This window comes from Protopterus annectens, chromosome 9.part0 (genome assembly GCF_019279795.1).
Source record: "Protopterus annectens isolate FY-2018-M chromosome 9.part0, PAN1.0, whole genome shotgun sequence".
In the NCBI taxonomy this organism is placed as follows: domain Eukaryota; kingdom Metazoa; phylum Chordata; order Ceratodontiformes; family Protopteridae; genus Protopterus; species Protopterus annectens.
The window spans coordinates 50,298,423-50,310,983 of NC_056743.1; the positions used below are offsets into that span (position 1 = coordinate 50,298,423).

The 12,561-nt window shown below is 40.9% G+C and overlaps 1 protein-coding gene across 2 annotated transcripts in view; it reads right to left on the reverse strand.

Annotated features, from left to right (window-relative positions):
- Positions 1–12,561, reverse strand: part of PRMT3 (protein arginine methyltransferase 3) — a 2,672,092-nt gene that overhangs the window by 210,755 nt on the left and 2,448,776 nt on the right. The gene's annotated exons all lie outside the window — the stretch shown is intronic.

Consider the following 12,561-nt stretch of genomic DNA (forward strand, 5'->3'; position numbering starts at 1 on the left):
CACTGGCTTACAGCAATGAAGAAATAAGAGAATATGTGACAACTACTGCCGCAAGCCAATATGTCATACAGTAAAATAAAAGTTTCTAAGACTAATAAAAATACAGGTCAAACTACTCTGCAGTTAGCATTACTATCTGTTTTTCATATGTTTTCATACATGTCAGAGCAACACCAAGTGAACTCTGTGCTGAAGACAGAAAGCTTTACAGTAAAGTTGTACAAGGTCCACCCTGCAAGGTCCACCCTGCAATGAAACATCACAGATGAGTGAGTGTGTTTGTGCCTTGTATCATGCATCATTTATGGGCATTTTCTGTTTCTAAGCCCACTAGGTTTGGACTGCTTTGCTCACAATGTTTACAAATGTCAAGGTCTGCCCAACGTGAGAAAGATTCATATGTATTTGCACTTTTGAAGGCAGGTCTCCTTTCTGCCCCTCTCTCACCTACACAGTACATGACAGAATGTCTCAAAAACCCACAAAGTAAACTATTAGTGGCATTCATGAAAGAAGAAACTGCTGAGAAACTGTGGTAAATCTACAGCAAATCTGTTAACACTCTTGCTCTCTCCTCTTGCAAGCAGAGCACATGGGCAGGTGGAGAGTCTACAAAGGTAATAAGAGTCTGAAGCTGTTGAGCACAGATAAAATAAAGACAAAGTCAAGGAGGAGGAGAAGGAACGTACTGCTACGTGGAGCAGCTTCTGTTTTCAAACATTTACGGCTGTGAGCACACCTCATATCTGCACCCTGCAACTTCAGCTACAAGACCCCAAGGATCACACAGGCTGAAAGACAGACTTTTCATAACGTACTGAAAACAGTGTTAGCAATGTCTGCCCTGGGAATCAGCAGCCAACTTGTAATGTCTGCTAATGGTATGGTCAGACAAATGCCTCTGGCTGAGCAACTCCAACAATGAAACATCATCCCTAGGGCTGTAAGAGAATGACTTCTTAGGACCATAATGACCTGTGTGCAGACAGAGCTAGCTTTGAATCAAGGCCTAGGAACAGATGTCCTTTATCCAAAATATGTCAAAATTCCTAAATTCCATGCCTGAAAGAAACAGTCAGTGAATCTCTCTCTCTCCTTGGTGATATATTTCGCCTCAATCGTCAGGAAAGTTAAAATTCTTCCCATCATGAGGCAAGGTAAACCCTCTGCATTCACAACTGTCAGCTAATTTGTATCCTTAACTTAATACAGGATTTTTGACTGGAAACAGACTGCCTGCCTTGCTTGGATTACTTTCAAATACTTAGTAATTCTGCACAATTATATATTTTTTTATTATTTTTTTATTTTTTTTATGTAAGACGAGTTTAAGTTTGTTACTTCTACTACTTTTGTCTGATCTGACTAATATACAGTGATTAACTAGAGATACATGGACTGAAAATCTTCCGCACACAGAAGTTTCTTACACTGTTTTGTTTTTGGACCCATTACACTTGTTTAATGAGTTATTTTGAGACTTTGGGGATACCACAGAGATTATTTGTTGTTTTTTTGCTAATTTACATCCTTCAGACCTGCTGAAAAATCAGTGTAAAGATGTGTTCTTATCCAAACTGCAGTCTCGTTTTCACAGCAAGCCTCATCCTACATCTACTGCAGCTTATCGCTATCTTATGCTCATTAACTAATTACAAACTCAGAATAAATATTCAAGGCACTTCTCCTCTCTCTGACCGGTCACTTGCACCAAGAGCAAGTCTTCTGGAATCAGATCCCCAGTGCAAGCCCATCTTACAGACAGGCCTTATCACCAAGGTAAATCACTTACACTGAGAGCAAGTCTTTTTGAATTGGGTCCTAAATATGCTTACTGAACTACCCATAAATAAAAATATATTTTTGATACGTGATTTCAACCATCTATCAATTATCTCAAGTGCCTGTAACACAAAGGTTGGGTATACCCATACATTCCTAGACTTAGTACATGCAAGCTCCCTTAACTTCACCTCATCCACATCATAATCACACTACTAACAACACTAATAAAGTTTTATCATCTTTGGTTAGACCTGATCAGAAATCAAAAATCTTACCCTTTAGGGCATTTACATCCACTACAACAAATTCTTGAATTCAATGAGTTTAAAACAGAAAACCCTTTAAAATATCAAAATTCAGCTGCAAGATTTTCAAGACCCCACATTGAGTTTTAGTCCCATCTAGCAAATGGCATAAATCAGGCAGTCCTAATCAAAACCAAATGTCATGAGGAACATAAAAATCAACCATCTTGATGAAACGCTAACAATAATAAAAGGGGAAAAAACCTAATTAACGTCATACTCTGTCAAAGTCAGCAAAAAGCTGAATGATAAAGATCATAGTAGAACACAAATCAAAATTAACATCTAAAGCCAGCAATAATCATAAATTCTTCTTTAACCACACCACGTGATTAAGAAATAACGCAAAGCAATGCTCTGAAGTAATACACAACACTACTACCTACCTGAATCTTAACGGTATTGCTAATATACCTGCAGATAATTTTTCTGCAAACTTTACAATGGAAACAGTCATTTAAGTTTCACAAATTCCCCAAATCTATTCCTTCTCCAAGACTGTACTGGAATGTATCTTAACTGCATTCTCTAAATCTAGAAATAATCACCTGTAAGGTTCCTGACAATACACCTCCTTGACTAATTGACAGCACCAAATACGCTCTCTCTGAACCCCTTCTAAAACTGTTCAGCTTGAGCACAGCTATACAGTATGCTCCAAAGGTATGGTCCAAAAAGTGGGCTCCACCTAAGATCCTGGGAAATACACACCTCCTTCAGGCCACAAATAAGACTTCACCTTTCTCTCTGCAGAAACCAATGCTCTGTGACTCTGTTCCAAGTAGCTGACACACACTGAGATTTGATTTTAACACACACACACCACTGGGAAAGGCTGGCACAGATTTACCAGCTATGCCCCCTCTGCCCAGACTATAAGGTAGATTTCACTGCCACCAGCCAGCTACTTTAAGACTCTTATCAGGGTACCTAATTACTCTGGTAGTATTAGCCAAGTGACAAGACTTTCAGGAGCATGAAGCCAACAGAGTCACCAAATAGATGCAATTACTCTCCAAAGTTAAACTAGTTTCTAAATGACCAGCCACAATGAAAGGTTTAGATACATTTAATAATAAATAAAATAGAAAACATGAAAATACTGAATATCTATTTACAATAAACACCAGAGTTTCAATTCACAGGGAATATTTATTTTATTTATTTATTTATTTATTTTACATTTGTTGACCGGGCTAGTCTGGCTGGATACATGACCATTTTCAGCAGAGGCCCGAGGAGAAAAGCTCCACTATATACTAGTAAAAACATTCAAAAAGGACAATAAAAGAAACAAAAGAAACAAAAATTATAAGAATGTAAAGAACAAATTCAATGTAGTGTAGTTACATTTACAGTAGCACGTTAAGATAGGTAAACAAAACAAAGGAGAAATACAGAAGGGATCCATGATCCCATATTTTTTCATAACAACTATAAGAATCAAAAATATTTACAATATTAAGAATTATGATAAACAATTAGTGCCTGGGCACTAGTTCTAGGAAACAGAAATTGCACAGCAGGGATGATTAATAGGTTTAAAAACAAGGTGAGATGACATGTTGCAGTAATATATCTTATAAAAGGAGAAAATGACCTTGTAGAGAAAAAAGAAAGTCTATTTGAGAGATAGGCGAGCTACAGGGGGCTAGTATTGAGAGAAGAAGGAGAAGTAATGAAGAGAAGTATAAAGAAAGTTAGAGGGGAGGTCAGTCTGGATTCAAGCAAGGGCATAACCAGTGTGATTTGAGATAGTTTCTTAGTTGTTTCTTGAAAAGTTGTGATGAGCCCAAAGTAGTCAATTCTGTGGGGAGTTTATTCCAGTATAGGCCAATAGTATTGGTGAACAAGGAGTCGCCTGCCTTATTGTGTGACTTGAGAGTGGCTACTAGCAGTTTGTTTGCAGAGCGAAGGGAAGAGAGATTCTTGTAGGAGGCCACAAGGTTATTGAGTATGGGTGTATTAGTAGGGTAATGGAGAATTTTATATGTGATGACTAATTGATGTAATAGAATAAGATGTTGAAGTTCAAGCCAATCAAGCATTTTGAGATTAACACAATGATGTGTGCGAAATGGGGAACCTGTAGCAAACCTAGCAATGCTGTGGTAGACCGTGGCAAGTTTCTGAAGGTTAGATTTAGAGAGGTTGATAAAAGTTGGGGAGGCGTATAGTAATGTGGAGATGAGATGAGTTTGGGCTAGGGACACTTTAGCAGTTGTTGTTAGAAAAGGCTTAAGTCTGTAGAGGGCTCCTATCTTTTTATTAACAGTTTTGATAGTAAGGTCAATATGGGCGTCAAAGTTCACTTGATTATTTATTATTACACCTAGTAGTTTAGTGGATAAGTCAGGTGAGATGATAGTACCGTTGGTAGATGTAATAGAAAAGGATAGAGGGGCTGACTTAAGGGTTGGAGAGAATATGAGTAATTTGTTTTTTTTGGGATTAAGGAGGAGACAGATATGTTGGAACCAGTTTTCTGCTGCTGTGAAGACTTTTTGGGTGGAGGAATAAAGTTCAGCTGGAGATGCAGCAGAACAGACGAGAGTTGAATCATCTGCATACTGAATACATGTGGATGTTGGGAGAGAGGAGGACAGGTTATTTATAAATATAGAGAAGAGAAGGGGGCCTAAGATGGATCCTTGGGGGACCCCTATTAGGACTGGGAGCTGAGAAGATAGGTGGTTTTCCCAAAGGACTGCCTGTTTTCTTTCTGTCAGATATGAGTCAAACCAGCGCAAAGTTAAAGAGTCAAGAGAAAGAGATTGTAGAGTGCCTAGCAGAAGTTTATGATTCACCATATCAAAGGCTTTAGAGAGGTCAAGAAATAAAGCTGAGGAGTAAAGGTTGTTATTGTGATTTTTGTTGATAGTGTCTGTGAAGGAGAGGAGAGCAGTAGAAGTACTATGAAAAGGTCTAAAACCATGTTGGGAGTCTGCAAGAAGGTTATTTAGTAGAAGGTGGTTAAGAAGTTGATGGTGAATACAGCATTCCATAATTTTAGATAGTGGCGATAGTAAGGCTATAGGGCGGAAATTAGATAGTTCATTAGTGTTACCTCCTTTGTGCAGTGGAATAATGTGGGAAACTTTCCAGAGGGAAGGAATAGTAGATTCGGTTATTGTTCTGTTGATTAAGATGGAGACTGGGTAAGCTAGTTCAGCAGCAGCTAGTTGGAGATAGTCAGCTGGAAGTTGGTCGGCAGAAGGAGTACATGGTTTGAGTTTTGAGAGTAGCTTATGTATATAGGTTGTGGAGACTATGTCAAGTTTTAGAGTGGGGCTGTTGGTAAGAGGAGAGGTCTTTTGAAGGGAGGCGGGGGGAACCAGAGTTTTTGCTAGTGAGGTGACTGTTTCAGAGAAGAAGTTGTTAAAAGTGTTGGCTATTGTAGTGGGAGGGGTCTGGGCTAGGTTAGCAGGAGTGGGTGTTTTGGTATTCCCTGGAAGGAGCAGTTTATTGATTCCTGTCCAGAAATTTTTGGTGTTATGATTTTGGTTTTGTTGATATTGAAGGTAGAAGTTTTTTTGATCAAGGAGGGTCAGTTTTTTTGCAATATTTCTAAGTTGTCGGAAGTTTTGATGATCTGTAGGGTTTTTAGTAGTAATATAAAAAAATAACACATAAGGAAAGACTCAGACATATACAGAAGAACAATCCTCTTCTTCTTTTGGCTTTTCCCAGTTAGGGGTCGCCACAGCAGATCACCTGTCTGCCCTTGATTGGCAGTGGAGTTTTACGGTGCTGACTTGCCAGCCCAGTGCCCAACCTTCCACAGAAAGCACATGAACGCATGCACTCATGCCTAGGGCCAATTTAGTGTGCCCAATCCACCTATAGCATGTCTTTGGGATGTGGGAGGAAACCCATGCGACCACAGGGAGGACATGCAGACTCTGTATGGAAGGCACCCCAGCAAAGGACCAGAGAACCTCTTGCTGTGAGGTGGCAACGCTAACGGCTGCAACAGCGTGGCTGCCCACATATACAGAAGAACAATACTTTTAGATAATATCACTATTTTCCTAACTGACTGAAGATTTACAATTCCCTGGTTACTTGCTAAAGCAAGGCAAGATGAAGTCAGTGAGTGGTTTTTGTCAGTTCCAAAACACAGTGCTGAGTGTCACTATCACATATCTCACTAATATCTAAAGTAACTTTAGTGCTGGCTACAGAATGATATCACATCTGGTTATCTGATTCTGTGGTTACCACAGTACCCCTTGACTACAACCTGAACCAGAATCTAGTACAGATGTGTCACAATACACACCTACAACTTTGCTAAGACATCTGTAGACTGTAAAACAATTCTTCTTGTAGAGACTAACCAGACATTCTCTGTCACCTCAAGGTAGCAATTAGTTCACTACTAAGGACAATAAGAGCAGGACCCCAGATCAGGCATTGTGTCTCTGGCTGCATTCAGGCCTGTGAGATAAAACCTTTATGGCCTAAACCAAGTAATTTAATTTCAAGCTATTTTTGTTAAGGTATGCTGGGCTAAGCTTGACTCCTTCCTTTCCAGTATCCTCTTGTTCACAGGAAGGTACTAGGCTATTGGCCCTAGGGCCTATATAAGCCCAGCCAAAAAGGTACCCTGGCTTTCATCACCCAAGAAAATTATTTTCCTGTGCTCCTGTCGAGCAGAGCCATAGAAGTGATCCCCGGGGTGAATTTCCCATCTCCCATCCAATCATCAAGAATTTTCTTGGAGTGCTAATGAGGAGCTTTGTTTGAAATAGATAGGCAGTTTGTTCCAGAGTATGGGAAGTCTCTGGGACAGGAATCTATCCCTCCAGCATGTTCTGTTTATTGTGGTGACAAGGTTTAAGTCCCTAGAGCGTGTAGCTTGGAGGGACTGGGATTTCTTTAAATGGAGCATGTCCAACAGCTCTGGGTTTCACATAGCTTTGTGTGTTAGGCAGAGATCGCCTCTGAGTAGGAAATATGCAATGGAGTAAAGCTGTAGTTTTTTGAGATGGTCTGTGTAGGGCATCTGTTTGAGGCCGGTAATCCTCTTTGTGAGGTATTTCTGTGGCCTTTCCAGTTGTTGTAGAAGTCGTGTGAGGTACATACCAAAAGGGGCACTGTACTCTATAATGGGTCTAATGAGTGACGAGTAGAGGGGAACAATGACCTCTTTTTTCCTGGATGAGAAACCTTTTGTGATGAGGTGTGCCACATAGAAGGATTTCCTGACTACTGTTGCAATGTGATTATCAAAGGAGAGACTACTGTCCACCTGGGTCCCAAGGTCTCTTATCATACTTTCTGTGTTAAGTACACTACCACCTATGTGGTAGTTCATGGCTACAGAGTTTTTACCAAAGGGATGACAATGCACCTTTTTGCATTGAGCTTGTGGCCATGGCTTTGACACCAGGCATCGGTCTCAGTGAGGCCCATTTGTAGGATGTCCACATAGTTAGGAGTTTCAATTATGGCTCCTAGTTTGCAGTCATCTGCAAACTTTGTTAGCCAAAGACCTTCTGTGTTAGCCTGTACTTCTGAGATGTAGATACCAAACAGGAGAGGACCTGGGACTGAACCCTGTGGTACTCCACTTGTCATTGGTCTGAAGTCGGATTTTGAGTCTGCTACTTTCACAGTGTGGGTTCTGTCAGTGAGCCAGTTGGCAACCCATCTTGTGACATAGGGATTTATACCTAGTTTAGTGAGTTTATCTATAATTCCATTGTGGGGGGTGGTGTTGAAAGCCTTGACGAGATCTAGATAGGCTGTGTGAACCACCTTATCTCATCTATGGCTCTGGTGACTGCTTCAAAGAAGTCTATCAGGTTTAGGAGACATGATCTACCTTTTACAAACCCGAACAGGGTGGGGTCCAGAGTTTGGTGATTACCAATGTCTTTGTTTATAAATTCCACGATGATACATTCCATGGCCTTGCAGACCAGGCTAATGGGGAGGTAGTTCTCGGCATCCATGGTGCCTCCCCTTTTCTGGAGTGGGAAAACCGTTCCTGTGTGCCACTTTGTTGAGTGAGAAAATGATTCCTGTGTGCCATTCAGTGGGCACAAAGCCTGAGGTGAGGCTATGACTCAACATGGTACTTAGGTGGGGTGCCTGTTCATTCTGTAGTTCATGTAGAATGCAGCCTGGGATGTTGTCAGGTCCCATGGATGCTGTGTTCTTGGCTTAGGAGAGTGTGGTTTTTACCTGTGCAGCCATGATTACAGGAACTCTGCATTCTTCCAGTATAGAGATGGGACCTTTAGGGGGTGAGAGGGGCGTAAAGTTAAATCTGAACCTATATGCAAGGATGTTGGCAATATCAGATGGTTCTCTATATTTAGTGCCATTGTTCTGTAACTCACAGTAGATCTCAGTGTTGCCATTAAGAGTCTTGACATAGCTATAGAATGCTTTGTGGTTGGGTTTACAATCAATGGCAATTTTGTTTTCATAACTAGATTTGGATTTTATGACAGATCTCAGCTTCTTACTGAGGCTGACCAGGTACTTCCTCCAATCATGGGATTTTACTCTTTTTTGCAACAGTTTCTTTCTTCTGTTGTAAAGTTTATTTATGGCAGGGGACCACCAGATTGGCTTCCTTTTTGGAGGATAGCATCTTGGTTCTGTTAGGGATAGCCCGATCCATGCACTTTTGTAAATGCTTATAAAGTGCATTTGTGTAGGATTCAACAGTTGTACCTCTATTGTCCATCTGCATGGGTGTCGTGAAGTTTGCCACTTCTGTCTTAAGAAGCGTGAAGTTGGCTTTGGAGAAATTTTTTATGGTGGTTTCCCTAATGGGGGGGTGGGTGTGGGGGTGGGATGTGGATGTCTAGGGTGATTAGCTTGTAGTCAGATCTAACCAAAGAGGAACTGACCTCTGGTGTGGAACATCGGTCACCCATGTTGGTAATGACCATAGGTTCATAGGTTGGTACTAAGCTATCAGCCCTAGGGCCTATGCAAGCCTAGCCATAAGAATTCCCTGGCTATTTCTTCCCACACTATTTACTTCCCAGGTCTAGGATATTGCTGCCCCTGGTGGGGGTGTGGATAAGGTGATCCAAGGCATTGGAATTTATGAATTCCAGAAAACGTTGAGCAAAAGAGTTGGTACACGAGTAGTTTTCCCAGTTAATGGTGGGGTAGTTGAAATCGCCCATTATGAGGGTGCTGGGCTGTACCCTAACATTTTCCAGTGTATCAAGAAATGAGGGGTGGGAATCCTGGGGCATGGTGGGGGTCTGTAGCAAGTTACAATTTGGATTGCGGTCTTGCCCAGAGTTAGTTGCACTTGGATAATCTCGGGCGCATTATGCTGAGCAACTAGCCTGGAGGTGTGGATATCCTTAATGAATATGGACACGCCTCCGCCTTTAGTGTTTCGGTACAGGTTAGGTGGCCGAAAGGTGTGGCATAAATTATAGCCTGGTAATGCAGGGGTGCTCTCTGGAGCCTTGAACCAGGTCTCGGTCACTGCACAGATGTTGATGTTCTCCATTTTAAGGAGTGCCTCGAGTGAGTGCATTTTGAGGTTTAGACTTCTAGCATTGAGTAGCATTACCCTCAAATTTTGCTTGCTTTCACCTGTTATGGTGGTGAATTTGTCATTTGAACCTTGCCTAAAAAAGGCACTATAGAGTTGGCAAGAGCCTTAGCCAGTATCCAGAATCCCAAGGGCGACAGGTGCAGGCCATCTCTGGCAAAGAGTCATGGTCTGTCGATCATGTCATCCCAGGCAGACAGATACTGGATCCCCTTAGAATGACACCAGAAGCTTAGCCAATTGTTAAAGTCAATCATTTTGTCCTTGTACTGTGGTATCATTCTGGGTGATGGCAGGATGCTACTCAGGGCTAGGGCCATACCTGCCTGGGCTACAAGATCAGAGAGCTCCTTCATGTCTCTTTTCACATAGTCCAGGGAGGTACGTCTCAGGTCATTCACACCAACATGGACAATGATGGAGCCATATTTGTACTTGTTGTGGAGTGAACTGAGTGCATGCGTTAAGTGGCAGATCCTGGCACTCGACATATAGCTGACAGTAGCTTTCTCCTTGTTTAGCCTGGTGAGTGGAACATCAGTGTGACTGACTATATAGTCACCTATGACTAGAGTGCTGGGTACGTTGTTATGCCTTGTGGGCTGCGGTTGAGTGGCACACTGAGCTTGTGGGCTATGTGTCATTTGGGTTGTGTTGAGGGGGGTGGAGGTTGCTTGTGTTTCTGCTTTGGAGGTATCTGTTGCTTGAGCAGATTTTTATTGCAAGCCTCCGTGAATGTAAGCGTGTGTTTTGTGTTTCTATGTGTGTGCTGTGGTGGTGTAGGTTTTGAGGGACTATGTGATGAGTGTGGTGTGGTGCAAGTGTTTACCTTCTTCTCTTGACTGTCTAGTCCAGTCTTGGGTGAAGAGAGCTTTGCTTCTAGTTTGGCTATATAAGTGCATCTCTCGCAGGTTGTAGTGTTGGATGGTAGGAGGAGAGGGTTGTCTGTGTACATGAGGTAATTTCTGCATTGCCCCACGATGCCCAGATTCATCAGGTAGACAGGAAAAAACACCACGAGCTGACCATTAGACATGACTGGATTGCTGCTTATTTATTAAGTACTAAAAACTGTTTTCCTCTAGACAAGTGAGGAAAGTTGAGTGCTGTAGTAATTTGTAGCTTATTTAGTGCTTACAATGAGTTCTGAATAAGTGCTGAGCTCAAAGAAACAGATTTGAGTGCTAAAACTAAAAAATTTTTAGTTCTAACGGAAAATTTGAAGAGCAGACTTTATGGTGCCGGGAATAGTTTAACCCTAGCTAAGCAGCGATGCATAAAGTGCATTTTTTTAATATAACAGTAGCAAATGAGCAAACTGATTTGAACCAATTATCCAATAAAATGTTAAAAACTGAGCCCCATTCCAGCAGTCTTCGATCAGCAAAGTTCTAACGGCACACTCCTGCCACTAGGGTGCAGGGGAACCTTCTCCAAAAAAGATGGCCTGGATTAGTGCTCAAGTTATACAAACAAAGCTAGATTCAGCAGGTCTGAATCTAGTCTATGCTACAGCAAACAAGGCGTACCAAATTCAGAAAGAAACAGTTCAAATTAGCAGGCACAATAAGCTTTTAACCAGAAACTCCCAGCTCAGAAGGGCAGAATCTTCCCTCTCCTCCTACAAGAGTGCAGGCTACACCTTCTTAATGTAAAATAACCTGCCCGAAGCCTAAGTGCTTAAACCAGAACTAATACACTTTTAAAATAACAGACAGTAAGCCTTCAATCAGCAACTCCCAACTTAGAAGGATGTAAGCTACCTGTCCTGCCACAACAGTGCAGACCACAAACCTTCTTAATGTAAAACAACTGGTCTGAAGCCTAAGTGCTTAAACCAAAGGCTTAGAATAAAAGTTACAATTTAATCAGGCTACTAACAAGCAGTAATAAAAGTAGCAGCATAAATGCAATTAAGTACTTTTAAGAACAGGCAGCAAAAGCAAAATAAAGTTAACATATATACATTTCAGCAGTTTATACAATACAGCCTGACATACATGTAGATTTCCTTTCTGTCCAGCAGGACCCACTGTTGATACATTTTTAACACAAGCATCTCTATAAATACATTTTTAACACAAGCATCTCGACAAATCAGTTTGATACACAAATGACAAACTTCTTTACAAAACTCCAGCTAGCTATGCTGGAATATGTTAAACTTGCACTGCTGTACTCTCTCTGGCAAAACTGGCACTACCTCACATCATCACACATAGGGCCAGATTCAATAAAGCAAACACTAAGTGTACACTGTTGTGAGGAAGAAACAACACAGACATACTGCACACCTTCTTCCTCCTAATTTTAGTTTACCCACTGATATTCTTGCAACTTTAAATAGTGATGGGGATTCATAAAGGTTACCCCAAAGTGTAGACTACATGTACACTTAGTGTAATCTTTCTGAGTGACTAGAAAGCACAAAAAATGCGCTAAGAATTTTACTGAATACATATCGTGTACACTTGGTGTAGGTTTTATTGAATCTGGCACTTAGTATTTTCCATAAATACTGTAATATATTATAATGCACACAAATCCCACAATATCTTTTCTAAACTTTTACAAACTTTTATACACTGAAAACTATATAACATATGCATATATTGCTAGAAGATTTTTGTTAACTAGACATCAGTTTTCTCATGACAACAAGAAATTCCTCAGTAAGTGTAATGCTTACTGAGACATTTACAAAAACAGGAAACATATGTTTAATTGTTTAATTAGCAGTACAAATAATGCTGGATATTTCTCAAGATGTGCATCTTACAGGGCAAATATTAAATGTATTTATTTTTTATTTTACATTTGTTGACCGGGAGTGTCTGACCGAGTCAAAGCCCCTTTTCATCGGAGGTCCAGGGAGGAAAAGCTCCAGAACATACAAAATTAATAAAGAGATATTCAATAAGTTACAATTCTAAC